Here is a 26,755-nt window from a genome sequence, read left to right on the forward strand (position 1 = left end):
GCCAAACACTCATTTGCTGGTGAAACCAAACAAGTACTCGCAACCAGGAGGGAAATGGAAGGATGGCAAAATAAATCAAGCTTAAGTGTCAGTTTGCAGCAGGAAAGTCCAAGGGCCAAATGTCATGCTAAGTACACTGCCGTTCGCTGTGGATATTCTATTAAACCCCGTCTACCTCCTGACGTTTCACGTGGTTCCCGTGGGAGGGGGATGCCAGCAGGCAGAAGTGCAAGCGCCTGCCAGTTTTAGCTGCGGTAGATTGGCACTTCAGGATGAAGAAAGACACACAGGTCTCATGAGATGGGAATAGGTGATTCAAAGAGTCTGGCTAACTCGCTCACATTGGTGCAGTAACCTTTGTTTGTAAGTAAGCTGAAGTCTTCAGCATTTAAAATAGTTCTTACCTTGAAGGCCAGAATGTGAAGGAAATGACTTTATAGATAGCCGTGCTCCAGGAAGCAATGAGGAGTCACAGAGCACAGGACAAGGAATATGCACTGATGTGATTTTAATATCAGAAGGTACTTGTATCTCAGAATAAAAAAAGAGAGTGTCATGATTTCCTATGTAACAAATATCATCAATAGTAAAGATATTTACAGAGAGAAAAGCACAACTAAAAGGTAATTCTCTCTCTTTTAACATTTCACTGTAATTGGCGCCCCGTCCAGAGACTGTTGAAATTATTCTATTCTACTGGGATCCTTTTCAGTTCACTAGATCTGCTTATAATTTTGAATATTTTAGGAGGATAAATATCCTGTGTAAAAGGGTATTACTCTTGTTATTTTATAGATGTGGTACCCGTGCTCACCATCGTAAATGACTGGCCCAAAACAGCCAGAGACATCGGCAACACAGAGAGACTTGAAAACACGTCTCTATAGAGAGAGCGATGAGCTGGTTGGATGGGGATCCCTCTGGTCTAAATGAGGCCAGTTTGGTAATGAGGGTAACTAAGTCTTGGTCGTGGTACCCCGAGGGGAGTGCGGGGGTTTGGCACTTGTAAACTCCCCGGTGGGAAGGAGCATGTCGTGGCACCTCTTCTCCTACGGAGGGTCATGGGGCTTCCTGCTTTTAGCACTGACGGAAGGTTGGAAGGAAGGAATTAAAATTCTGCTCTTAAATGTAGGCCTAGCACTGAACACTTGACGGAGCCGTGTCATCCGAGGATAAATGAGGCTGCCAGAGCCTCTAAAATAATTGCTCCCTAACAACGCTAAGTGCAGTGTGCATCTTATCAAACAAAAGCCCGTCAGTTTTGCACGCGTAAGACTCGCATTTCATTTCCTGTGAGCCGAAGTCCCCGTTACAGCATTACCCTTCAGGTGTAACCAGATAACTGCTATGCTGGCATTAAGGCTTGGAAAGGCCAACAAGAGGCTCTGGGAATCGTGCCATGGGGGAGAAGGAGGTGTCTAAAGCAGGGAGGGTCCACGCATCCAAGCCCAGCATTTTGCATAGAAAGGTCTCGTTAAATTCTTCAGCCTCCCTCGTCCTGCTTTCCTGTGCTGAAGGAGGAAAGGGCTGTCATGGCTGACAAGCGTGCTTTATTTAGCGCTGGCTTGGGCTGTTTGTAAGGAACCAAACTGGAGGGAAGGCCTGTCTGATTAACCATTCCCGGTACCAGTAAAACGATGCTGGTTTAACCTGCAGGCTGGCTTGTGGGGTGCAGGTGCACGCTGTCCTGCCTGCCACAGGCACCCGCTGCGCCTCGTTGACTCCTGATTTCAGTGTCAAATTGAAGATTCTGAAAAGGAGATGGAAAATGTTTGACTGAACATGGTGCTCTCTTCAGTGGCTGATTATATCCCCATTTCCAGGCCAGATTCTCAGTGAATATTAATTTCTGTACCCCGCCTAAATTCAGGGATATAATAATTGGATTCATAAGCTTGAATTTCTGCTCCAGCACAGGAATTTTCTGCCAGTCCAAATATTCAGTTTTATTGGATTAAAGGATTTGAAGACTGAAGTTTAAATGGATTTTTACTCTAGCAGTATGGTTTAGAGTCTAGTAAGCATTACCATGTAACCCATAGCCAATCTTTATCTCAGTCATGTCAGGACAAACAGGTTCCTGTGCTTTAGACAGGATTTGGAGAAGAGCCCATCTTCCATATAAGCCTCACACTCAGGGCCAGATCTCACAAGTGGTCTAGATACCTGTGATGCTGTGGTAAAGAAAGCGCCTTTAAAATCTGGCCCAGAGAAGACATAGGTGCATTTATCTTACTCGAAAGCTTTGTTTTTACCAACTAAGATTCTTGAGAACTGGGTGCTATAAAGGGTGAGGAATTGCCAAAAGCATGCCTGGTATTGTATCTGATGCTTTTTTTCAACTATTTTTTCAATTTCTTCTCAGATGTGTGTCTTGGTGTATCCTGTTTGTACAGACAGGTGTACCCTTCCACCAGCCTGGAGACAATGATATTAAAGCTGATAGTATCCTCCTTATCATAATGTCTGACCACATCTTTCAGAGACTGCTGAAGAAATATTTTCAGTGTCTGTTTTCCTTTAGGTTTATATTGCAGGCTGCATCTCGTAACATCAGCCTGAATCGTGAGCACAGCACCGCCACAGAGCCAATCCTGAAGGAACAGATGGATAACTTTAATAAAATAATGACATTTTCCTTAAACCTGTTAGGAAGAAGAATATTGTTTTGGGGCAATGATTTTCTTTTAAAGCTTTAGGGCAACTTTCAGTGTTGCTTACAGCCCTGTGTTTCCTCCCACAGGATTTCTCTTATGGGCTCTTTCAAATATGTGTGAAGGCCTTCTCATCAACATGAATAGGTTAAATGTGGAATCATTTCCAATGCACTATCTTGGGAAGCATTGCATTTTCTGCCTTTTGAGCTGCTCTTCCAGTTGGTAACAGAAGGCAGCATAATAGTGTGTTAACTTCATTGTCGTGAGAAGTCACTTCTCTTAAAAGCTTTTTCTCACAGGTAAATTCCCAAGCTGGACACTCAGATCAAAAAAAAAAAAAAAAAAGAAAAAGGTTTTCTTCATTTAAAGCCAAATACAGTAATTGTTTTCAAATACATTTTAGTTATCAACTTGGTGTTCATGCACAAGAATGTATAGATTAGACCATAAAGGAAAATCGGAGTGGTCATGCTTGGTTGGAATTACTGCTTTGCACAGCAAATCATAAATATCTTGTAATTTTGCTGCCATTGGTCATATTGTTTGCTCCCTGACATTTTGAGTTTTGCTGTGGCAGCAGCTGAAGTTTTGTGCTCCAAATCCTCGAGCCTCTAACAGTAAATCAAGAAGAACCTCTGGTAGCTGAGGCAGCAAAGGTTCATGATGGACAGCTGAGCCTGGTGGCTTGATTTCACAGACATGAGCATCTGTGAAAAATAAGTTCCTTAACACTAGGCAGGGTCAAGCTATGACACACACAAAGGGCTGTTTTATTCAACTGCATTTAGCTGTATTGTTGGTTTCAACACATATGCAATGAAGTTTTCAGTTTTCTGTAACTGTGAGCGATGGGTGGAAATGCCAGCATGGGGAAGGGGGCTCAGCTGGCGGAGCAGAATTCAAGTGTGTGCTAGTGCCAGACCACTCGCTCGCATCGAAAACAGTATGGTCTGTATTTGAGTTAGATGTGGTGGAACTGCAGCTGTGAAAACGTGTCTAGACATTTTTCACTCCTAGGTAGAGCCAAAAAAGCTTAAACTGGGACTTGGATATTGCAAGTTTGCACTTAAGCTCCTGAAAATCTCTGTTAGCGACCATGTAACCAGAGATGTCTCTGAACTCGGAAAGGGTTCAGCATCTCAGCTTAGTCGTTTCTATGCAAATTTTGGGTCCACAAAGAAGCTGCTCTATTTTGTTCCTCTTCAAAGCTTAGGCTGGTTTGGACACATTCTACACATGCCTTTTTCAGGCACACCAGATCTCCCCTGGCACAAACCACAACCAGGACAGCACTGCTGTGGCACTGCCTGCAGAGAGCAAAGCCTAAAATACTTCAAAGAAAAAGACTAGAATTTCCTCAGAGGAGAAAAGTGATATCATCATCTGCTCTACGTGAGAGAGCGTGTTCATAGGGAAGTGGAACTTGGTGTCTCCAGCAAGGACAGGGCTTTAAGTGATGCTTATCCCTTTTAGCTCATGTTTACAGTACAAGATAACGCATATCCCCATGATAAATCTATGCCATTGACTTTGTTTTCAGGAGTTGTTCCATGTTCGTGTGAAAGAGAGGATTAGTATGCTGCTCTACGGCTTTAGTGATTTATACTAGACTTGGAATAATAAGACTTGGAATAAGGTTTTGGGCAGTTCTCAGTTGCTTTCAACACCAGCCAGAACCGAGTAATTCCTTTGCCCCATGTGTGTTTCACACATCAGTAGCTGGGGTCACATGCTGAGTTTGTTCTTCTTCTGGTTGGTTTGTTTGTTGGACTCTCAGTACTATCAAATTCACTGAATTCTTGAAAATTATGTTGTTGTTTTCCAATAATCCTTTGCTTGCTTTAGTTTTCAGCCAACCCATTCATTTTCCATCAATTTAGAGTAAACAGCAAACACATTTCCCAGAAGAAAAGCCGTCCTTGGGCTGTAGCAACCACCTGAGAGAAGGCTGAGGATCACTGCAAGTGAGGAGCTTGGGGACCACAGCAACAAGAAACACGGAGATGAGATTGGTACTCAAACAGAGAGAGGGAAATGCTTCACTCCCAGGTCAGTGCCGTTTTACGACCTGCTTATGTAAAAAAAAAAAAAAAAAGCTTGAGGATTTGGTTTTTCTTTAGGGTTTTTACAGTCTTTCAGATGATGGTAGTGCAAAGCAGGGGAAGGTGACGTGCTCTCTCACTGATACAGTTGAGGGACCATCATCTACAAAACCCGCGTAGGACACAAAATGGATGCGGCGCTCAGTGTTCGGAGGAGGTGCTGCTTGGCTCATAGGCCTGATGTTGAGGCATCCTCACCTGCTGTACACAGTGTCTCTAGACAACATCCCAAGGCCTTAGGCATAACTGTTATCTGTATTTCAGAATACCTGGAGATGGCAACAAAAGCCAACCCACTGTGTTATGGCTTCAGCTAGGAGCTTCTGAAAAAAATTACCTTTTATTAGTCTTACTTGATTAGCATAAGAGGAGATTTGATTATCATAAAAGAAGAAAGGAGTGGTGAGCGGGTATCATCTGCCCAAAATGACTGTGAGTGAGAGAAGGGGGGTGCAGCCCTGAGCCGGAGCCCCTGCGTTTCTGCACCGCCTGCAGCACACAGCTCAGAGAAGCAAGCGAGGTTCTGCTTTCCTCTTCTCGTTGCACGCGTGTGTGTTCAGGCAGCAAATCTGCTGCATTATAGGTTTGTGGCAAATGAATCTGGGGGACAGGTTGATTAGTTCATGACCCGTGTCCTAAGGCAGATCAGCTCTGTCAGTGCTACTCCATCCAGTGATGAAGGCTGCAGTTCCCCTGGCACTATTTCACTATTTTATTTTTCCTATTGGAGAGCTTTTTAACATGAATTTGCTTTTGCTGCAATTTAAATCTATTCTCTCCAGATCTATCCACAGCAGAATGGGCTCTTCTTCAAATGAAAGAAACCCCACATAGTCCAGACTTTGTGGGTGTTTTTCCTGACTCTTGGTCATTCTAGCCACCTTCTGCCCTTTCACCTGTTCGTACCCTTATGGCACAAGTGTGGACATAGTACTCTCCCTTCAACCTTATTAGTGCCGAGCAAGGTATTGAGAGGAAGGATTATGGGGTACGGCTTGTAGACTATCCTCCTGTTAAACCCTTCCAACAGGGTGCTTGCCTTTTCCACAACCCATCTTCAGCTGGCAATCCATAACCCTCAGATTCATTTAATTGTATTTCTTTAAAGAATTTCCAAATAAATTCAGCCATTGATTATTCCTACCTAAGGTAGGGAACAGTGTACATCTCTTGGTTGAATGCCAGAGATAATTTTACCTATTTCTTAAAATAATTTTGAATTCTGGACGTGTCATTCAGTATGATCACAGTTCTTCCAGGCTTCCTTTCACATGAAAATTTAATAGCATACTCCGCATTCCATCGTCTTGATAATGAACAAAAATACTGAACAATATGAGACCTGGGAGAGGCCCTGCAGCACCCATCAGTATATCCTTATGTATTGAAATTGTACCATGGATGATCACTCTTTGGATACAGCCACGCTGTCACCATCTGCTTACCCTATTACTTGGAGAAAGTTTTAACAAGATTTTGTTTCCCTAGTTTTTTTTCTGAGACTGGTGAGTAAAACCATGTTGAAAGCCTTACTTTGAGATCGATGGTATCTACTGTTTCTCACTTCCAGAAGGTTTGTTACCTGCTGTAGAAATAAAGTATATGTCTTTGGCATGCTTTCCTCTTAACAAATCTACCGCCGGCTGCATCTCATCTCCTTGTTATCTTCATGATTCTGACAAATGGTTTGATTTGTTTCCGCAGGGACTGGAGTTAATCTGATTGATTTATAAATCCCCCAGCTACTCTTTTTTTCTCTCTTTAAAGAACTGCACTATGCTGATCTTTTTTAAGTCTCCCAGTAGCTTACCCCTCCTCTATAGGATTGCAAAGATGAATGCTAACAGTTCTTCGATTGCTTCAGCCAGCTCTTTCGGCACCTTCGGTAACGTTCATCAGACGTTGTCTGTCTGAAAGTTTGCTCATTTCTCAAGAGCACTAATTGTGCTGACCATTTACTTGCAAGGTGATATTTTAAGTAACGGCTGATTCAGAAAACCTCTGAAATCGCAAGGCTCTGTTCTGTAGATAGCTTTCCACTGTTCAGCATTGACAAATTCTTCTTCTTTGGTCTTCCTTCTCTTCCTAATGTTTCTTCAGGGTGATTTCTTCATGTTTGTTACTAGTTTGATCTTGCTGTGTGCTTGATGTCTCTGATTTTGTCCATACACTATCTTTTAGGCTCTACTATAAACATCTCATCTTGTTCTTGCTCTTTGTAGCTTCTCTATAACATTAAGTACTTAAAATAATTTATCTAAGGGAAAAAAGAAAACACCCTCTTGCTAAAGGCTTCTCTTTTTTCCAGCCTTTCTTACTGTCCTGGCTTGTTCTCCTCCCAAACTTATTTACATGAACTGATATTTTTTTAGCCATACATACAACTGCTTCGTGATGGTTGCCAAAGTGGGTGACTTTGGTACCCAACCAATTACGCAAGTTAGTGCTCAGTCTTTTCTAAAAACGTCTCCTTGCTTTTAGTTTGGCAGAATCTGTTTCCTAACAGTATTTCTGTGCTCCTAAAGCTACACTCTCTAATGGCTTTACTGCTTTCTGAAAGAATTTCACCCAGATCTAATTGCATTATTGGAAATAGTTGAAGCACTATAATATATGGGGGGAAGTTTCTGTGGTCTTTGAGAAATCCTTTATTCAGAAACAACCAAAAAGGACATCTAATGCTTTCAGGAAAGAAACTTTGAAGAGATTTTTCTAGTTAAAGAGAGTGGGAAAGAGACGTGAGAGTACTTAACTCTGGGGTGCATTCAAGAGAGAGATGTGGGCTATAGAGACGGAAACTGTGCTTGTTGCAAGGCAAAAAAAAAATAATTAAAGGTCAGGAAATAATCTGTAGTTCAACAGCAAAAGCTCCCGAAAGCTCTTCATTCCTTATGTTATTACCCTCTGTGAAGTAGGGCATTAGCACTCTATGTTGCCCTAATTAGTTTACCAGACCACATATTCGAGATAAATTGTGCTTGCAATTGGCCCGGTGCTTGCTTGTGATTAACATGGCATTCAGATGAAAAACTGAATGTTGTGTGAGCACTACTCCAAGCTCAGTAAATGTCAGGCAGTCGAGATAGGTTGGAAGTAATGGCTAAACACAAGGAATAAAAGTGTGAGCCATGTGTAAGAGAGCCTTCTGGAAATTCTGGCCCAAAAGAAGCAGGAGTAGAAGCAGAGAGAGTCTAGTGAGAAGCTGTAACTTAAAATATTAATACTGACAAAGAACAGAAGAACAACTCCACTTACTTTATCTCAAGCCATTAGTTTTGATTTAGTGCAGCCAGGGAAGCCTTTCGGTAGTTTCCGTACTATCTTCACACTCTGGCTTAATAGCATTTGTTTAAATGAGGAGTGGACCCTCAAGCAATATTTCTCTGTAAAAGACAAGTCCCAGCACAGAGTAATAAGTAAACTGGGAACAATATATTTTAAAAGAAGAAATAGATTCTGCCAGCTCAATTTAAGGAAATATTTATTGCACATAATTTCTCAACTGTTTTCTGAGTAAGCAATATAAAATGATCCTTATGAACAGCAAAATGGAAGGAAGGGAAGTCTGCATCACTATGGGGCGTTTAATCTTCTGTGTGTCTGCTTGCCGTTCTAAGTGATGTCTTCACTTACATGAACCAAAGGCTTCTACCCTGGATGTCTCAGAACTTTCAGTCCCCAGCAGACCTTCTTTTTAGCACTAGCATGCACCTACATCCTCCCTTTTTTGTTTTGCTTTCTAATAATTGACCACGAGCTCCTCAACTTTAAGGGAAGGAAAAGGATGCTAGTCTTGGCTTGGTTTGGCTTGGCGTGGCAGTTGAGCCCCTGACCAAATGTTTTTCATCCCACTGAGTGGCAGGTGTGATGACACCTGGCAGACTGGAAATGGAGTTGCTCTGTTTTGTGCTCACACTGCTACTTTAGTCCCAAGTGAGAGCATCTTGTTTGGTGTAACTTATTAAAACCCACATCACCAGTTCCTTGCAGTTCATAGTTTCTTGTAACTGAGTTTGCTGCTGTTGGTCTCCTCTGACAAGCAAGTAGGGCGAGTGTGAAACATGGGCTTAAAACATGTGCATCACATAAAAGTAACATAGTTCAAATAACCGCGCTTTTTTTCTTTACATAAACAGGTACAATTGGTACTGAGTTTCCAGCACATCATTTTCTACATAGCTAAAAATACAAATCAGTGCACCACATTTTAGCAGATTTATCTCAGCAAAATTATTTATATGTGAAATGTTTCCTACCGAGTGTCACAAATAATAATTTAGTTTAGAACGTGGCACACCATTGAACTAAAAAAACATTGCCGTGAAAGGAAGATGTCGCTCCCTCCCCTCTTTCAAATGTCCTGCTGACTTCTTCCTTTCCTGTCACTATAAGCCTGGTAATCCCTTTGCAGACCCAGACAGATATTTTACAACTGCATTATTAAATTAGCTTAGTACTTCCTTTCTCTTACCTCCATGGAATTATGATAGAGTGCTCTACATCTTGTTCCTTTTTGTATGACTTTTATTAGTCACAAGAACATAATTGAACTGATAGACACAGTTTCTTAGAAATTGATACAATTTTTTTTTAAATCCAGTTACCTATGGCTTTAAATTCTATTCTTTTTGTTAATGCAATCAAGCACCAGGTTTGCTGTGGTTATTGAAGAGTGGTTGCTACCAGAGCTAATGTGGCTAGCTAAAAGAGCTCATTATTTCACTGTTATTGCAGTTGCCTGTTTTATTTTCTGTGGACTTGCTAATATTTTTTTCATCTCTCTCTTTTATGGGAAGGCTTTCCAGTGAGCATATCTTTTTTAGCTTAGTTCTGGGCCAAATAACTTGTACAAATTGTGTAGGTATGGACAAAGATTGGTCCAAATATGCAGTGCTGGGAATATACTGGACAGCCTGGTGACAAGTTAATTAATTTCTGAATCTAGAAACCTATGATTCCAGTTAATATGCAGTGGGAAGGTAATTCCTGTGGCTGGGAGGACAATGGGAGTGTCATCGGTGACTTTTCGCTGTTGACAGGACAGCGTGCGTGGGGATGCAGCATGTCAAAAAGGGTAGATGATTCTTTTAATGACTCGGTAAATCATAAATAGATTTGGATATGGGCCATGTTCCTTAAGGCATGTTAATTCAGTTCTCACTGATCAATCCAGCACCTCCAAAGAGTGCCAGACAGAGCAGTAAAACCGAAGGACACTGCTTGGGGGGATGATCGCTGGAAAGAGGCGTTGCGTTCCTAACTGCCTGCGGGAGCTGAGCTCTGCTCTGGAGAAGGAGCTGGTGGGAGAGCGGACAGTAAGTGATCTGCAGGTGATAGGAATTGGTCACATGTGGTGATGACCAGAGTGGTCACGTACTACATCATTGTCTCCTTAGGCCAAATAATATGTCTGGCAGAGAGGCTCCAATGAGGACATTAGCAAGAGCTCAGTAAAGGAGCACAGGGTCCTTCTGGGATGGAGCTGTAAAGGTGGATTTCAGCTTCCTCCTGTCTCTTGCAAAAAATGCTATTCCCGCGGAGATCAGCACTGAGTCATTTAAATAAGGAAACAGAAGGTCGTGCATGGAAGGGAGTATTCTTCAGGGGGTATTTGAAGCATTTTATATAATGGATCTATCAAGCAACCAACTGAAAAAGAAAGGGAAAAGAAAATAAAAATGTTCACATAGAGTGCCTCTGGTATTGCAGAGGAACTGCAGTCATTATGTTGGACATGCTATAAATACATAACAGAAAACATCCCCTGTGCCTAAAGATCCTATGATCTAAGACAAATGAGGATATAAGGGAAAGCAGGAGCGTTGCTGCTGGCAGGACGGGCTGCTGCCCAGCCAGGTGGTTTCCTGCTCAGCTGGAGGTGAGTGGGATGTTTTGTAGAACAGGGGAATTTCAGGGAGGATTTGAAGGAGCACAAATGACATAATTTTTCAAATACATATGGGAGGTGCAGCTCAGAAGGAGCCAGGGCTTTCTTGACTTTTACTGGGTGAAAGTTAATAGAAGAGGCTTGATGTATATACCTCCGCAGATGCTAGACTCTTAGGAAATGTGAGAGGACAGAAGTGGAGCCAGCAATGGCACGGATGGGAGGGAAGTTGAAACACAAGGCTGAAGCGAGGATAAAGAGTTATGTTAGGGTTGCCAGAACCAGAAGAAAAAAAAAAAAGTTTTTTTGGGGGGAGAAAAAAAAAAACTAGACCTCTTTGGGCACCCAGGGCACTCCAAAAGACCGTTTGACACGCGTGTGAACAAGGACGTGATAGGGACTGAGCTGGTGTGCAGGCTGGGGCCGCTCCTTCACCGCCTGTGCAGTAAGTGGACCAGGTTATATACCACATCCCTCTGATTTGTGTTACCTAAAAGCACTGAGCTGGCTGGTGGTGCCGCTGGGCTGTAGCACTAAGCGGGTTAGCAGTGTGCTTAGTATTGGCTTATTCTATCCACCAGTACTGTCTTTTGCAGTATGGAGCAAGGGCTACTCGCAAAGGTTCTGCTGGTGCCCCGGGATTTCAGTCTGAGTCCTTGTGGCCCCAGACACTGTCTTTTCCTACTGCGCATCCATGTCAGTTTGCATCCTGAGAGTTTGTGATCACGGGGCAGGAAGGAAAACGAAAGCTAGCCCAGAGAAGGGGAGGTGGGCACTGGAACCCTTTTTCTGAAAGCGAACTGTTTGGCTGTGACCAAAAATTGTTGCGATGGAAAATTGTCAGCTTTTTAGTAATTTTTTTTTATTGCAGAAGGAACACTATGTGTACCATGTACAAAGTGTTTTGTAATAAAAGATGTAATTTAAAAAGTCAGACTTAATTTATTATGAGGACATAATGCTGGATCAGAAATTTAGTGTATGATATACCTTGCAAATAAGAACGAGTTAATATGAGCACAATTAATGCAGGAAGGAACTTGTTATCAGCCACTTAACTGTTTGGATGTCCCCCCATCCTGTTTAGAATGTATTCATTTCTGCAACGGAAGGGAGAGCAATTCAGTGATAAAGTGAGACAGATGAGAAAGGAAGAGGTTTCTGAGCATAGTAGATTTAAATAGTAAACCATAATGTGCCAGTAACAGTCAGATTTTTAACACTGAATATAATAGCAATATGGCTCTTCTCTGTCGGAGCTGTTTTTATATCAAGAATGTTCAGTTCTTTTGAGGGATACAGATTACAATTAAAGTGTTTGCTTCCCATGTTGAGTCCCCTTGAGTTTTGTTTCTCATCGCCCATAACAGTAGTGTGAATGAATTAGATGTCGTCACTGTTTGTGCCTGTGGCACCCACAGAACTGTGCTGGAAAAAGCTGCTTAAACTTGTTCACTGCTGATGTCCTGTGGAACATGATAATTGAAATACGGGTATGGTAGGCATGGTACAGAAAATCTGACGCTATCACAGCAAGGTTGCTCTTAAAATAGCTATCAGAGCAGGGGATGGAAGGGATATTTAGCTGAAGTAAAATGTTACAGGTCAATTTGTGTGCTTTCTGAAGAACTAGAAATAGGGCTTGCTATTACAGGCCAGCATGGTTTAGAAAGAAATCCCTGCTACCCTGACCAGTCTCTTCATATCCTTTGGTCAATTGCCATTCTTGCACGTCTTCAAATTCCTGGTGCAAATTATGCCATGCCATAAAGAAAATAATCCTCCAAAATCATTTACTTTTCTTCCAGAAGAAAATAGAATTCCAGCACTCTGGAACTTTGGCCAAAGTTCAACACAAATTTGAGAGTGACAAAATGTTAGAGGAAGCGAAGACTACATTATGGCCCACATACTATATAGCTCATATGTCACCAATTCTGGTAATTTGCTCTGGTGCCAGTTGGCTGGAATGAAGAAGTGACCATGGAGACCACGTAGCTTTGGTAAGTAGTCCAACCAACAGTGTTCAGAGAAAAAAAGAAAGAAAAGGTGACAACAGTCACTTCACTAGAAAATAACTAATTGATAGAATTGATAATTTAGGAATAGCACAGAATTTTGAGCCAGAATGTAACGGTCGGGGGGAGAAATAGTGTCTTGTAGTTTGGATGTTAGGCATCCTAGATCATTGGAAGAATGAATGGATGGAATGGATGATATTGTGAAGTCTGTTGGATAGCAGGTATCTGGAACCATCTGCTGCCCTGATGCAATAATGGTAGCAAATGGATTTTTGGACCCCAGAATAGGGGGGTCTGTCCCAAAATAGGGGACACAAATTGATTTAGAAAAAAGGACAAGAGTCCGTAGAGTGATGGGCCTATAGCTAGAACTTTCTGCAGTTTGTGGTTAGCTTGACTTCTCAGCAGAAGTGTAGTTGGAAAAACCCAGCAGAATCTGTGCTATGCTACAGGAAGAAGTCAGTGCAGATCCAGAAGACAAAACCAGGTACCTTAAGACATGGAACTGCTCATGTGTTTCTACCTCACCAGAAGAGAGAATATAACCATAAATGCACCAAAATAAGCAGCTTTGAAGGACAGTTTGCTGTTAACTGGGCTAAAACACTTCACTGAATAAAAAAGTCAAATGGGAGCTTTGGCAAAAGGAGCTGTTTAAAAATGCAGCCTGTAAGAGGCAGCTGCCCCGCACAACGTGGACGTAAGAGCTCTCCTGCTCTCCTGCCTCTTCTCACACCGGGCAGTGGTGAGCTTTGGCGTGGCCTCCACAAGGACAATGCAGAGTCCATGGCAGTGGGAGAGGAAGGGAAAAGCTGGGTTTAACCTTCAGCTGTGCCCGCTAATTCCTGCCTGTTTACGTTTGCCAGGCAGACTGATGGGAAGGAAATCTCCTGTGTGCATGTTAGTCAGGAGTAGTTTCGTGTGCATGTTAGTCAGTTTGAAAACAAGACAGTGATGTTAAGTTGGTGTATCTCATGAAACAATTAAGTCCCAGTTGCTGTCATCCTCAGTCAGATATTGTGTAATGGTCCCACGCACTGTGAAAACACTCACTGGAATCAACAATGCTAAGCATTATTTAATGTGGTGAGTGCGGCAAGCAAAACCCACTCCTTCAAAGTAATAAATCATACGACATGTAGCTACCTTTATCTTGGAAAGAAGCCATCAAGGCTTCAGGCTTTCATGATGTACAAGTTGCTTTTGAAGTGCTTTTGCATTAGGAAGAGTGGGTCTGCAAATGAGGCACAATATCTGCATTTACTATACGTCGTGATAGGCAGATTAAATGTGTCTAGGCTGCAAAGCAACTGATCTTCAGTTTTTATCTGTAAAATTAATCTGTGGGTTTTGCTTTCTTCAGACTCACTTTTGTCTTTCCCCTGTCTTAAGTTTTTTTACCCTTGTTGCCCACCTGCAACTCCAGCTCTATTTCCCAAGAATGGTAGAAGGCAGAGCTACTGGGACACGGTAAGGGAATTTATGCTTTTTCCCTCACATAGTGCTATGTTGGCCCAGCATGCGATGACATATTCATGTTCAGATTGGGCTCCATTGGCGTCAGAGTGGCACAGACAGGAAGGGTGTGCGCAGAATAGCTGTGGAGGGGTTTGGTGTGCAGGGACAGGGCAATGGCACCCTGCAACAGTAGAAATGAAGCAATATTCCTGCTGTCTTTTATGTTTGGTTAAATGTCAGATATATGATGGGACTTGTCACTCTTTTCTGGATGGTCCCACTAAAAGAAAAGGCTGTATCTGATGCATAGTCAATAACATTAGGTAGGAGATCAGGAGAGAGGAGATCAAGATCTTTGTAAACAGATCTGGGTTACAAACTTGCTGGTTAAACTTTTGCTGGGAAAAATCAAATGTTAAAGGCATTCAAGAAGCAAGGGCACCTGCTGCTATTGTGTGACTATGTGCTTGCCATACGCCTGGGTGAGAGTCACTGCTGTAATTGCTATTCAGCACAGAAATTGGAGATTGTGCTGGTTTTGGCTGGAGTAGAGTTAATTTTCTTCACAGTAGCTAGGATGGGGCTGTTCGGGACTTGTGCTGGAAACAGTGTTGATAATTCAGGGATGTTTTTGTTATTGCTGAGCAGCGCTTCTACACAGTCAAGGCCTTTTTGGCTTCTCACACCGCCCCACCAGCGAGGGGGCCGGTGGTGCGCAGGCAGTTGTGAGGGGACACATCTGGCACAGCTGACCCCAGCTGACTACAGGGATATTCCAGACCATGTGGTGTCATGCTAGCATATAAAGCTGGGGAAGAAGAAGGAAGTAGGTGATGTTCAGAGTGATGGCGTTTTTCTTCCCAAGTAACCATTGCGTGTGATGGAGCCCTGCTTTCGGGGAGATGGCTGAACACCTGCCTGCCGGTGGGAAGTGGTGAATGAATTCCTTCATTTACTTTGCTTATATGCGTGGCTTTTGCTTTATCTGTTACACTGTCTTTATCTCAACCCACACGTTCTCTCACTTCTACCCTTCTGATTCTCTCCCCCATCCCGCTGTGGGGTGAGTGCAGTGCAGTGCTTAGTTGCCAGCTGGGGTTAAACCACGACAAAAATGTACTTGAACTGCAAGTAGTCTGACCTGTAGAGGAAACCATATCTCAGGACGTGCTGAGTGCTCCCTTGGGTGAAAGGCAGGAAGGAGTGGAGCGCATCCAGTATTTCACTGTCACATCATCTTCCTGCCGTGCTACTGTAACCAAGAATCAGCTGCAGAATTTCTTTTATGCTCAGTTAAAGAACTATTGACCATGCCCTAAGCGTTTCTTCTCAAGAAATGTCATGGTTTGGACTGTTGCATCAAAGCTTTAAACTCCTGTGTGATGTTGGAGCCGCCTCCGAGTGGCAGTCCTGTTTATTGTTGCTAATGGCACAAGTATTATTTCCCTGATAGAGATCTCTATTTCAGACAAATCATCTCCATAGTATTGGTAATAAATCATCTCCACAGTAGCTGGATTTCCCTGACATGCAAAATGTAGTACTTTTACTCTCAAGTTGTTTTGTTTCAGTCAACTTCATTGCAATAGCTTTTTTAATACTAAAAGCAAAAAACCATTTTTAAGAATGTTTTATGAAATGTCAAATATTCAGATGAGAAAGGTCAGAATTAAGGATGCACATGAACCTTCAGGTGAACTCCTCGCTTCCGCTCTCTCTGGTCTTTGATAAATTATCACTTACTGCCTTCTCCACTTGCTCTCATGTCATCCTATGGGGTTTTACACAGTATATCTTTCCACTCCCCACATTCAGTGTGTGGCCTTAAAAACTGACTTTTTACTAACTATACAAATGCTGTATTGAATAAAAAGTCACTTACTCATTGCATTTCTCTAGTGCTTTCAGTATTATTTCTAAAGCTTTTATGGATATAAATGAACATGTAACACTTTTCAGAATAGCAGGTGACATTGGTGTTTTACATCGGAGGAACAGATGCCCAGAAAGGTCAAGTCTAAAATTCTAAAATTGTAGGAAATGTCACCCAGTCTGCTGTTTCTAGGCTGAAATGTTTTGGTTTTCTTCTTCGTTGCCGTCTTTTTTTTTTCTTTTTTTTTAAATACATCTTAGCATTTAAGACACAGCTATAATTGATCTCAGCTGCAGCTGATGGCACTCAGCAAGTCCTGCCAATCTGACTGCAAGTGCCCAAGCCCAGGCAGCTGGAAACCAGGAGTAGTCCCACGTGAGATGAGTCCTTGCTAAATCTTGCGGAGGAGTTCTGGGTCAGAGGACAAGCAGATTTCCATGCCCAGGGGTGGCACTTCAGGGCTGAGCTGTGAGATAATAATTTTTCCTTCTGTTGTGTTCCTCGTTCATTATGTCCTGTGGTTAGGTACAATGCAGCTTTTCCAAGTGAGCAAAAGCTTTTGTCCCATTTATTCACATTTGGGAACTATTAATTGGGGGAGGGGATTGTTTTTAAAGAAGTATGGATTTTTTCTTTATTGATCTTCAAATCAATTTTGATTTTTTTTTTTTTTAATTTAAGGGATTTGTAAATATAGGTGCAAAATATTTTTTATTTTCTCTCTTCATGCCTGAGAAATGAAATGACATTTGCTTACTGTATTATACGCTGGAGTAAAAGCATCTTAGGGAGTACCAGTCTATTAATTTTCTTCATAAAATTAATCAATAAAAGTTGTTCCAGATAGGCCTATTTCTTTCAGTTTCCTAGGAGATTTCCTGTTGTTTCCTCCATGCTGTCTGACACAAGTCACACTAAAAATCAAAAACAGACCCCAAAGCAATAGGGAAGCTGCAGTCACAGAGGTACAGCAACAATTAAAACAGGCTCGTTGCAGATGGTGAAGGAGACAGACACAGCCATGGAGAAAAACCACACTCTACACACCAGAAAAATCACTTAAGGCAAACCTTTAGGTTGTATTTCTCAAAGGTTATTTTAAAAGGCTGTGATCCATTAGTTTTGAATGAGATCATCAAAACTCATTTGAGGATTTAGTTGAAGATCAAGATCCTGCATAAAACCTTTTCCCTCAATAGGTGAAGTTATTGGTAGTAGGGCTGGCAACGTCTCTGAATATTACTTACCCATGTATTATAATTTAAATGATAGCAGATGTTCTGGGCAAGTCTAGTAAATCAGGTATGCAGCAGCCTGTGCACACACACGGGGGGGCATAGGGGGGTACAAGTGCACAAGTATGCACATATATTTGCCTTATTGGTTTGGGGTTTTTTCTTTCTCTGATCTTTTGGTAATACATAAATGCAGCAAAAATGTGGATGAAAATCATTATTACAAGAGTTAAGTTGTGCTGAAATTTTAAAAACTTTATTAGCAGACAAAATCCTGGAGAATCGCTCTCCCAGGTGGGAGTGGAGAGGCACAAGAGGTAATTAACCACTGAGGGACAAAACTGTGTTGAGTACTTGCTTGTGCTTGGCCTTGACCCACTGATTCTCCAAGTGAAGAGTCAGCTCAGTATGTGGCATGATTATAATATGTAGGATTGTTCTGGAATAAAGGAGCACAGATTTTTTTAGATTTTAAAGCTCTCCAGAATTTTGTTTTAATTGGCAGTAAAACAGTAAGGCACTTAAAATGCAAACTGTAGCAATAAACAGGGCTTTGCTCTATATTTACGGCTTGTGAATAAAGATTGCACAAAAACGGTAACTTTTAATTTTGCATTCACGCGCCTTCGTTCTGCAGTAAGCGCGGCGCTGAGCTTGTGCGATGGCAGCGTGGGGAGAGGCCAATCAACTACTGACTGCGCCTTGCCGTGGGATGTCCCCCGTGAAATCATCCACACCTGTCAGATCGTGACAGCGTGCTCTACCTGCACAAATAGCACCATTTTGAGAAATCAAGGACTGCTGAGACCGCTGTAATAGATCTAAAAGCGCATGCTGATGTGATCTGCCGTTTCGTGTGAGATGGCACTTAAAGCTGCTAGTACGCTGAATATTTCTGCTGCATCAGCTTATCATCTGAGAAATATGGATCATATTTTTTGAAAGAGTTCAGCATTGAACAAATCTCCATCTTGTCTAGCTCTGATATTTCAATCCTAATATATGAAAACCTGATTGAAAAAAGCCTCCCATACTATAAAAGCCACAACAAGCTTAAGCAACTGCCTGGCAAACATCCTTGAGTATCCCAAACATATATGGTACTGGAATGTGGTGTCCACAAACTCTATCACAGCATATACAAACAGATGTACTGGAGCACATCTTCCAGAGTCCTGGAGAGGTTTCCAGAGCACTCGCCTCTATCCTTTGTGTTTGAACAGAGCTTGGCAAATGTGGCGGGTTTTTTTCATTCTTTTGTCCAAAATACAAGCTGAAGGGAAAAAACTCAATTTGGATCAAAACAAGGTGGCTATCATTGACATCTTTGAGTCTTGCAATGAATGGAGAAGCAGTGGCCAGGCTTGAAAAAACTTTGCTTTTGTTAACCTAATAACTAGATCAATGAAAATTAGACACTTGAATTGCATGGGGGTTTGGTTTACTTTTGTTTAAACATTAAAAAAAGCTATTTTAAAATGAAAAAAAACCCACTTAAAAATGAAAAAAACCCACCCTAATTTTATCTTTTTTTTAAAAAAGTAACCTTTTTCTGATTGAAATTATTTTTCATTCTGACAGGATTTTGTAAGTATTTTAGCTAGCTGTATTGAATTACTATTTGGGGATGAATTCACTTTTTTCCAAAGTATTGTCTTCCCACCTTCACCTTAAAGATTGCTGCCAGAGCCAGTGGGAGATGGGTAAATGTTGCTGTTACTGTCCTGTTAAGAGAGGGATCATAGAGCCTTTAGTATCTCATTGCTTTTAAAACCTTATCCAAAAGATGAGTGAATGAGCTGCATTTCCAGCCACAATAAAAATATACATTAGTCAGCTTTAAGAGGACATTGCCACAAAAATGAGACTTAAAGATCTGTGAATCATCTTTCTTAAATTGTCTATTCATGTTATTTCTTTTCTGTGGTTTGAGCACAGCTATAAATCTAAGTAAACAGCATCTAGCTGTCTCTCTGATCTAAATATAGTGCAACAGAAAGAGAAGTTTAATTTAAGGTCTCTTGAGATGTAGCACTGTATTTTTGAAACAGCATTGGTTGCCTTGACACTGTGACAGTAGCCAGGTTTTTTTAGGGGGACATTTGCTTGCTTGGAAGAAATGCAGTTGACCTTGATTCCTCAGTGGTTTTGGCAGGAAAGGATGGCCAGAGGCTAAAGTGGTGGCCGACACAGGAAGCAAAGGCAGTCCATAAAGCTAGAATTTCATATTTCCTAGCATTCTGGTAGAAGGTAAGAAGCAATGTTGAAATGAATGATCTGCGAAGAGCACGTAAAGAGTGAGCGTGACCGAGCTGTAAAGGAATACAAAACTGGTCATTGTGGCTGACCTTTCTGAGTTAGAACAGCGTCCAGAGGCTCAACAAGGTTGCGTTCCTCCCACACTGTGTGTTGCACATGATGCAAGATGAAAGACTTCAAAAGGTGGGACTGATGCAGTATTTGTCTTTCCATTGTACCACAAAGGGTAAAACAACATATCCAGAGTAAGAATGGGGCAGAGCTGGAAAATGACCAGATTTGTTGAGATTCAGTTTATCGCTTTGTTGCCATAAAGAAATCCATCTTCCTCTTTGACTTATGCTGGGCATTTAATCAGGTGCTAAGTGAATATCTTACTTTGAAAATCCAAACTAATATTGGACATAAAATTTGTGGTAAATGATAAGATGCAATAAGGCAAGTCATATCTTCCCTAATGACAGCATAATGAACTGAATTTAAAATGAAATCATATCATGAACAGTCACAGCCCATTAGACAATGAAATTTCTTTTTAAACTGACTTTTTAAAAGCACTTTGCAAAAAGTGAAAATGAAATAAAATTACACAATATTGTTGGAAGCCACCCGCGGCCAGATCCTAGTAAACTTTTGGGGTAAAAACCAACCAACTTCAGTGAGTATTTTGCTTGAGCAAGGACATAACCTCTAAAAATGTCAACTGTGAATTACATGCTGTTGAAATAATTTCAGCAAGATTTAACAGCTAATGTCACAATTTATTGTCTACAATAGTGTACCCATCAAGAACAGATGGAAAAAGAAATAAAAAGAGAGGGAGGGTTTCTTTTCTTTTTGTGATTGCTGCTTTACACGGGTCACATAGAACAGGGAGAGACACAAGGTCCCCAGAGGTTAAACACTACATGTTTTGAAGAAAACATTTTGGGAACAGCAAGAAGGGAGATCTCCCAAAGATGACCAAAAGGAGGTGCAGGGAATGGAAATGACTGGGGAGGTGCTTGTTTTTGTTGGTAAGTTCCATAATAACCCTTTTATAGATCCCCGTACTGCTGTTATCATCATCTTCAAAGCAAATGAAACACAGCTTTCTCATCAGCAATGATTATTGCAAACTGGACTTGGCATCAAAATTTAAATCATAAAAGAGTAATAACTGTAAAGGTCCAATTCTCATGGAGGACCAGCAGAATGTAGGTTCCTATTGCTCATCAGACCCTTTGGAATCATCCATCCGAAGGTGATTTGAAAATGGGGCCGTAAACTCCGAAGACCCTCAAACACTTTCAAAAATTTTACTTTCATATTTTCTTTATCTGCCATCTGAATGCTCCATATTTTTTTGACCTCTTCTATAGTAGGTATTAACAGCATTTTATCCATGAGAGAAATAGATTTCAATACCTTTTAAAAAAGTTTCTTTTGCTCCTGTGGAAGAAAAAGGTGCACTGCAAATGCAAGGTTATTGTTCGAGCACTATTTACAGATACACAAAGAAAGTGTATTACATTATTGTAGGAATGTGTTTTTTTCTTTTTTTTTCTTTTTTTTTTTTTCTTTTTCAGAAGGAGCATCTGTTCTATAGTAATTTCTATGCTTGGGTAATTCATCTAATGATTACATGGATGTTGGCTGGAAGACAACACAGTACATTGTAGAGGAAGCTGTAAAGAGGCTAGTAAACACAGGCTTATGTAGTTTTAAAGGAGGCAAAAAGAAGAAAATATACTGTTCTGAGTGATACACAATGCTGGATATCATCAGCGTGCATTTTTGAAAGAGCTGCATGCTTAGTTGCTGCTGTTGTTCCCAGCAGGAGCTCTCACACCTCCTTTTGAAATCTGACCATTAGAGATTATTTTGATCCATCCTTGAGTGTGAACATAAAAGCTAAAGTAAATTGTTTCATCAATGCTGGTTTATAATTTTAGTCCAAAGATGTCTAGGGTGCTTGCATGCAAGGGAGTAGCTCTGAATAGAAGGTAATTGTGTATCTTATTCAATGTACGTATGTGGCATACACTGTTTAGAATTTGTATTTGGGGAAGGAAAAGTGGAATGGAGAGGATGCTGCCTGAGAGACTTACGTGATTTTAAAGAACTGGTTAAATTTTAACTTGGTTCATTTGGACGGAGACAAAATGGGACAAATAGGTTTGTTCTCATCTTATTGTGATGAAAATAGACCTTGATTCAGGTGTCACATTCTGTGCTAAGCTGCTGCCTTGACTTTTGGTGTTCTTGGTTTACAGCAAGGGGAAGAGAATTGGGGCTATGGTGTTTGTGTCAGCTGGTAATACAGTCTTGTAGCCAAAAAACATTTTGCTGGCCAGCTAAAGCATTTGCCCAGTTCTTTTGACCCTGCAACTAGTTATTCAACCACTGTAGCAAGAGCTATGGAGCGATGAAAGAACAAGTTGTCCTTTCATTTTGCTATCCCATATGGTTAAGCAAAAAATAACTGGTTTCCGCCTCCAGCAGATCATAGGAAGTAACAAACTGGTACTGAAGTAAAGCTCCCCAGTAGGGCTAAGGATACAGTACCAATGTGATAACAAAAATACACTAAGCGTGTTAAATAAAAGCAAGCTCTGTTTTGGCAGGAGTCCTAGAAGTAGTGCACTGAGCTAGATCAGCCTTGGCTGAAAGACCAAATGGAGTCAGCAATATTTAGCATAAATAAAGCCCCCTGCTGTAGTTCCAGTTGCAGCCTTGGAGCTTTTAGAACTCTGCCCATCCTTTAAGCATCTTCCTGCTCACAGGATGAATTTCATTGAGAAACACTAAACGTTTAAAACAAAGAACAAAAAGGCAAATAAAAACCAGGGCATAAAAGCCTTTTAACCTGGTGAAATTGCAGTTGCGTTACTATGGATTAAGTGGAGGGAAATGAAGGAAGGAACCACACTAGCATTCTCGAATGGCAATGTTGTACATGAAAGGAAAATAAGTCACAATTAAGAGGCAATCTTCATTCTATTTCTACAAGTAGTCCCTTGTATAAGATTAAGCATAAGGGGCTGAAGCTCAGACTAGCATCCTTAGAACAAGCTCTTTGGATTGCTTGAATCCCAGTGCCACTTCAGTGTACTTCATTCATTAAACATAAACCAGAAATAAAACTATAGCCCTGTGTGCACATGTGCATGCTTTGGACTAATGCGTTAATGTCTGCAGAGCACTATTGAAGGAAGCGGGCAAAAAAATTTCTCACAATAAGATACCAGCCAATGCATCAGGTAGCATGGCAGTCATTTCAAAGCAGTTCCTTGGACGTTTCCATCTCTTGGATGTAGCCATTGGTAATGCATAAGGAAACTGCAGATCACCAGGATGATGTTAGTGATTTTGTTCTCTAACAGTCGCATCCCCGACAGAGGGTGAAGAGGTAAGGGTTGTTCATGCGAAGGGATGACTTTTTCTTAGGGCTGTGTGAATCGGTCATGATTCAGGGTATGGAGAAGAGCGCCACGGATGTCTGATTGCGCTTGGTGGAATGGGAGTGGGAAGCGATACTCACAGAAGAGAAATCGGAAAATTTCTTTTGATTGGCTGAATTGAGTAGAAACTTGGTTGACGAGGAATAACAGCTGGGTTTGTGAAGGAGTATTTTGGAAGTAATGGGGTTTGTGTGTAGAGCTAAATAACTGGTAATGTTTTGTATCTGAAAGCTTGTACAGTCAGCTTTTGAAAATGGGGAAGAAATGTCAATGAAGTCAAAGCTACTATTCCGGCTGCAATAGCTGCAAGTGTGACACGGGTCCCCACGTAACCAGTGGGATAAGCAAAGAAGGAAGCAGCAGGCCAGCCGGAAACGATTTAGGCAGCCATCTCATTCCTTCCCCTGCAGTAAGTCGTGCAGGGAGTGGTGCTTCCCTTATTTCCGACTGCACAAATCTCAGTAGGCAGCAAAATTTCAGTGAAGAAGTGATGACAGCTCAGGGAATGGAGTTCATAATGGAAGGAATGAAGCAACCTTACCTTCAGCACATATTTGTCCTCCCATAATATGTATCTGCTATTTTATTTTATTACATTAGTGAAAAATAGTGTCTCAAATTTATTTTTAAGATAGTTCCTGAAAGAAACAATACATATGTGATTGTTGGTTCTTTTTCTTCTCCAGTTACCAGCGGGCAACTTTTGAAATAGAGATAGATCCCACAAGCTAATTGTAAAAATTGGCAACAGATTGGGAAGGAGAGACCCAGATTAGTCCCCGAGGAAAAGGCAGGCTGAACCCTGGCACCGTATACTTGTTCTGCGGGAGTGATTTGCTGGGAAGTGTGTTTGCCTCCAAACTGGTTTTAGCAGAGATTGCTTCTTATCTGCAGAGTTCATGCCTGGAGGCAGAGGAAGAGTGAAGGGGAAGGCTGGAGGGAGAAATGGTGTTTCTGCTAACAGGGAGTGCGGGGATCAGAGAAGAAAAGACACAAATCTGTAGGGAACCAGGTTTATGGGTTCTGCTGCTTGAGGAACATCATCTTTAATTGTGGGATAACACCCCCGAGTAAATCTGGTCTGTTTCTCCTGTGGAGTGGGTGAAAACAGGGTGGACTCCCTTCAGATTTCACCAAAGCCCAGCACAGCGTTACTGATCCAACTCTGCACGTCTACCAAATTTTTTCAAGTTAATACTCCATAGCCAAAGTGATCAAAGCTAAAGGCCTTGAGTTAGCCTCAATTTAAGCGTTAGCTCGTATTCTGGTTGGGATGTGAACATCCAAATTCCACCCAAGTCAGTGGACATAATCAGCATATTTGAAATGCGGGTCCTATTTGTATCGAAACGTGACTTTGATGTCACTAACATGACAGGAATAGTTTAAAAATAGGCACTATGTGCAGGCCTCACGCTGGTATTTCTCATTTCCCATAGCCATGCCCCACCACGGCACTGCAAAGTACACTGGTTCCTATCTTCGCTTTTCCTCCGCAACGGATTTAGGGCTGAAGCGCAGAGGCACGGGGTGGTGGGCGCAGATCTCCCCTCGCCCTTCGCGCTGTGACGTTTGCTCCATTTGCTTCAGCCCTACCACAAAACCCCAGAGCTGCCTTTGTGTTCCCAGCGAGGTGCAGGAGAAGCGTGAAATTCTGCTTCGCCGAGACGCGGGGTCCGGCACCCCTCCGGCTCCCCAGCCGGGCGCCGGCCGCCTTCCTCTCCCTTCCGCGCGTACCCAGCGAGAGCCGCGCCCCGCAGCGCAGCCGCGGCGGTTCGCGCCCCGGCAGCGGGGAGGGCAGGGCTGGGGGAGGCGGGGCGCGGGAGAGCAGCCGGATAGGAGCACAAGGGAACAGAAAGAAACAGAGCGCATCACGGACAGTGATTGCAGCGCGTTGCCTATTGATACTGTTTTCCTGTCTGTCGTGTTTATCTTAAAGCTCTTAGAAAATAGAGAAATTTTAAAAGAAGGAATGACGAGGTTGTAATCAGATTCCTGCTATTTTGATCTAGTCTAGCATAATTTTCTGTAGTATTTATCTTCCAGCATGTCGCTCCATCTAGTTTTGAACTGCTATGAATTGATTTTTACATAGTTCCTTCACAAGGCTGTTTCATAGTCCAATATCTAAGACAGAAACCCGTCCCTATTGCCACCTCTCTAAATTTGACCAAAATATTTTTCTAAGTTTCTCCTGTAACTCCGTGTTCATATTAAGTTATACATCTGATTAATTCGCTTAGCACTAAAAAATTTCCCCTAGGGCAAATTTTATTTTTACTTCCTCTCAATCATTCCTTATACATGCACTTAATTTCCATGAAAATGCACGTATGTTTTGCTGAAAAAGGCTATTTCTTTTCACTTGCTAGAACTTATGGAGGAAGGTAAGTGCCTCACATGAGCCCTTTCCTGGTAACTCTGAGGTGTATTTTTAACATCAGGATGGAAGTAGATTCCTAATAAAAAAATCCCCCCTTCCTCTGCTTGCAAATGGCTAGGAAATAAAGTGTTTACACGCCTGTTATCTCCATCACTTATACAATCTAATTCTACAGTGCTGGGACCACCACTCTATAAATTTCAATTATGCTATTAGCAATAGCTCTTCAGTGCAGTAATTGCTACACTCACTTTATCTAATGGAGTATTTTTCCTCTAATTGACTTCAAATTTATCATATAAATGTCAAAGCCAAATTTTCCTATAATAACCTATTATCTCCGCTGTTCTAGCTCACTGCACTCACAAGAAACAGAGCAATAATAATCTTTTGGGATAATGAAGGACAGCAGCTTAATTCACAAAGTGCTGAAAAGAATGACAGCTACTTTTTACCCGTCAAAACCAGAAACTTTTAATATATTCATTTAATTAGACTACAGGTTCCGTTCACATGATATTTTTTTCTCTCACTATAATACAAGGATGAATCTAGCTTTTGCTAGAAAATGAGAATATCTGGTGTTTAGATGATGGACTTCCTATGAACAGGTTTTTGAACAAGTATTCCCATTATCAGAGGCTTTCGACTTTCTCTCCTTACTCTATATAGTATAATAAATTTTAACACAAGAAATAAGCTATTATACCATGACACAGAAGTGGCAAAGACACAAAGAAAGAGGCTTTTTAACGTGTAAATGAATTTTCAAGAATAAATGGGGAGGGGAATGATGCAAGTATACTTATCAATCCCATAGATTGATAGGGATCTAGGACCAGCTAAGACTGAACTACCATATCAAGTTCCAGAATAGAGATTTATAGTTAATTAATTTGGGAAGTCTAGGTTGCTGTATAGAAAGCCATATCAGTGAACTTGAGATGGGTAATAGAATGGTAAACTTGGACTAGTACCTTTTTAAATTTCTTATCTATTTGAAGACTTTTGAGGGTATTTCCTGTAAGTTATGTGGCTTTGCTGCTTCTTGTTCAATCATAAGGCAGAAGGAATACAGTACCAGGGGCTGGGTCACAACCTCATGAGGCCAAAGAGTTGCTGCAGCAGCTGTTTATGGGGTTACTGCGCTTCTGTCACCATCGATTACCAGCATTATTCTCCATCATTGGGAAGCAGTTACCATTGATGAGTTTGCTTACCCCTGCTCCTTTGAAAGGAGGCACCTGCAGAGTAGTTCCCTCCACTTCTCCTCTGTATTACCCTCTCATGCATCTGAACAATACCTGGATAAAAATCTTTCTGGATTCATTCTTGGAAACGAATAGGTAAATATATTTATTTTATATATTTGTTAAATATAAAACCGACGCAAACTCTCCGTCCTAAGAAATACAATTACACTACAATTATAAACTT

This window comes from Phaethon aethereus, assembly GCF_964289735.1.
Source record: "Phaethon aethereus genome assembly, chromosome: 9".
In the NCBI taxonomy this organism is placed as follows: Eukaryota; Metazoa; Chordata; class Aves; order Phaethontiformes; family Phaethontidae; genus Phaethon; species Phaethon aethereus.